We start from the raw sequence: 4,049 nt of genomic DNA on the forward strand, positions 1-4,049 counted from the left end.
GAAGAGAAGAAGAGAGAGAAGATGGGAGGGCAGGGGAGGGGAGGGGGGATAGTAGAGGATAGGAAAGGTAGCAGAATACAACAGTCACTAGTATGGCATTATGTAAAAATGTGGATGTGTAACCGATGTGATTCTGCAATCTGTATTTGGGGTAAAAACGGGAGTTCATAACCCACTTGAATCTAATGTATGAAATATGATATGTCAAGAGCTTTGTAGTGTTTTGAATAACCAAAAAAAAAAGAAAAAAAAAGTTGATCTCGGATCTGGAGTTGTAGCTCAGTGGCAGTGTGCTTGCCTTGCATGTGTGAGGCACTAGAGTCCATTCTCAGCACCACATATAAATAAGTAAATAAAATAAAGGCCCATCAACAACCAAATATATATATTTGAAAAAGAAAACGTTGATCTCATAGAAGCAGAGAGTAGAATAGTGATTACCAGCGTCTAGGGAGGAAGAAAGATCAGTCAACAGGTAAACATTATAATTAGACAGGAGGAATAAGTTTTGCTGTTCTGTTGCAATAATTTGGGTGACTATAGTTAACAATATTGTATTGTACATTCCAAAATAGCTAAAAGAGAGGATTTTCAATTTTCTCACCATGAAGAAATGATATTTGAAATGACAGATATGCTAATACCCTTATTTAATAATTATATAATTTACACTGGCATGGTGGTGCACACCTGTAATCCTGGTGGCTTGGGAGGCTGAGGCAGGAGGATCGCAAGTTCAAAGCCAGCCTCAAAAACAGCAAGGCACTAAGCAACTCAGCAAGACCTTGTCTCTAAATAAAATATGAAAAAGGGCTGGGGATGTGACCCTGAGTTCATTCCCCAGTACCAAAATAAATAAATAGTTACATAATTTGTACATGTATCAAAACATTACACTGCATCCAATAAATATGTACAGCTAGGTGTATTGATTTAAAATGAAACAAAAATACCTCAAAGTAACAAAAGAGTCATTCATAGGGCTGGGGTTGTGTCTCAGTGGTAGAGCGCTTGCCTAGCATATATGAGGCACTAGGTTTGATTCTCAGCACCGCATATAAATAAATGAATAAAATAAAAGTATTGTGTCCACCACCCATATAAAAATATTTTTTTAAAAAATAGTCATTCATCAGCAAGTAAACGAAACAGCATGTACAGAGTCCTTGTATTAGCTTTTTTGGGAACATAAAAATTATATTTACTAGAACATAATTGGTGATTATGTCATTTCAAAGCATTTTATTTATCATATTTTATTAAAATTAAAGTGCACTGTGTTTCTCAGTACTAGGATGCACAACATATGTCCTATGAAAAAAGTGCTGTGGTTGTGGCTCAGAGGTAGAGTGTTTGCCTACCATGCATAAGGCACTGGGTTCGATCCTCAACACCACATAAAAAAATAAAATAAAGATATTGTTATAACTAAAAATAAATATTTAAAAAATGAAAAAATACATTCCATTTGATTCTGCTTACTGTCTTCTCTGACTCAAATTCTTACTACAGATCAATTTCACTAACGTAGACATATTCAATTCAGAAATGCACTGAGCCCCTTTATATGCCATGTCTGCTTATTTATAAAGTTAATTGTGCACAAAATCTTCTAATCTCAATATAGCATAAAATAATTAAGGTATTAGTGTCTCTATACAGCAAAAATCTAATGGGAAGAGATTACTCCGTGACCGAATATATCAAGTGCACCCTATAATTCATATTAGCACTATGTATACAAAATGACTGTTACCCAATGATTCTTCTGCTTAATTCTCACCTGCTTGGCCTCACCACCTACTCACCTGTGGGCGTTTGGACAGTTCTGTGTAGGCTGAGGCTCCTTTCACATTGACATGATCTCACCCCCACCATTCTTGATGCTATCTTATGCAAGACATGTTCATGTTCAGCCGGGAAGTATTAAGGAGTTAGAGTAACATCCCTGAGGTCAAACTAATCTATGTGGAATGAGAGCTGACAGATGGAGGATTCTCCCTCCCTCTGATTAGATAATTCTGGGAGATGTTCTGTACAGTTCTCTAGAGAACTTGGTACAACAAACCTGTGATGCCCACTAATGGGATAGCCTGGACCCTTATTGATTCTTGGTTTTATTTTTGAGCTTTAAGGATCTTGTTAAAGAAGTTGGTGCCAGCACCAATATGATGAAGGGTTGACCTTATGTTTTCTTCTAGCAGTGGCAAATTCCTGGTCTAATTCCTAAGTCTTTGATCCATTTGATTTGACTTTTGTGCAGAGTGAGAGACAGGCATCTAGTTTTATTCTTCTACATATGTATATCCAGTTTTTCCAACACCATTTGTTTAAAAGGCTGTCTTTTCCCCAACATATATTTTTTATATCTCTGTCAAGCATCAGGTGGTTTTAAGAATTTGGGTTTGTCGCTGTGTCTTCTATTCCATTCCCTTGGTCTTCATGTTAATTGTGATGCCAGTACCATGCTGTTTTTGTTACTATAGCTTTGTGGTATAATTTGAGATCAGGTATTGTGATACCTTCTGCTTCCCTCTTCTTGCTCAGGATTTCTTTGGCTATTTTGGGTCTTTTATTCTTAACCAATTTTAGGACTTTTTTCCCCTAGTTATGTGAAGAATTTCATTGGCATTTTGATGAGGATTACATTGAGTCTGTATATCACATTTGGTACCATGGCCGTTTTGACAATACTAATTCTGCCTACCCAAGAGCATAAGAGATCTTTCCATTATTACCCTGATAACTAGAGATGTTAAAAAAGTCTTCTGCAACTTCTTTCTTCAGTGATTTATAATTTTCATTGTAGAGGTCTTTCACTTCTTTTTTTAATTTAATTCCCAAGTTTTTTTTTTGTTTGGTTGGTTTTTGTTTTTTGTTTTCTTGAGGTTATTATGAAAGGGATAGTTTTCCTGATTTCTTTCTCAAAAGAGCTGCCATTGGAGTATAGGAAAACGATTGACCTATGAATGTTGATCTTTAACCTTCCTGCTACTTTGCTAAATTCATTTAGCAGCCCTAGAAGTCTTCTGGTAGAGTTCTTGGAGTCTTGTAGAAGTAGGATCTTGTCATAGGCAAACAGGGATAATTTGTCTTCTTCTTTTCCTATTTTGATCCCTCTAATTTCCTTCTCTTGCCTAATTGCCCTGGCTAGAGTTTTGAGAACCATACTGAACAGGAGTGGTAAGAGTAGACATCCTTGTCTTGTTCCTGATTTTAGAGCAGATTTTATTTCTTGATAAGGTCAGAAACATGACAGAAAAGGAGTGGGGATCCTGAGACCTAGGATGGAGATATTTAATCAGTCAATCCTAAAAACTTCAAATCCTGCCTCCTCTGCAAACTCCAGCTAGCAATTGCAGATCCCTCCCATTTGGCAATTTGAGAGCCATAAAACTGGACCCTTGTGGAGTTCACAGTGAAGCAAATTGACAGCCATGAGTGACTCCATTCTGTACTATGGCTCCATCTTGTTCTTGGGGACACTCTTCTCTAGACAGATTTTGTGAGGAAATCAATCAGGTGTAGGAACGTTCAAAACAACTCGTGCTACACACAGCCCACTAGCATCTCAGTTCTGCAAACAGAACTTTTCCAAGAAAATTATGACACTATCCAGGAAGGAAAGTTAAACATTAACAGGAGAAAAACATCTTGTATTTTTATAGTGAAATTTCCTGCTTGCTGACATGTAGGGCTCTCCCTGGTCACAAGAAAAGAATGAGAAGCCCAACGGCTCATTTGCTCAGCTCAGTCACTCATGGTTTAAACTACTCCATGAGTTAGTTTTCCTTTATTTCATTGCACCTGCAGACTGTAAACCAAAGGACCTGACATTCTGTAAGCCCTTTTGGTAAGGAAGTCAAATAAATTTCCTGGTCCCAAACTGTGTTGCAATGTTTCCAATGTGTCAAAGACCAACACTGTGAACATTTCACAGTGAGAACATTTCACAGGGAGAAGATCAACCCTTTCAAGGCATGCCCCCAGTGACCTGCTTTCTCCAACTGTCCCACCTTCCAGTAGTACATTCAGCCATCTTTTTTTTT

This window comes from Marmota marmota, unplaced genomic scaffold (genome assembly GCF_001458135.2).
Source record: "Marmota marmota marmota unplaced genomic scaffold, marMar, whole genome shotgun sequence".
Classification (NCBI taxonomy): Eukaryota; Metazoa; Chordata; class Mammalia; order Rodentia; family Sciuridae; genus Marmota; species Marmota marmota.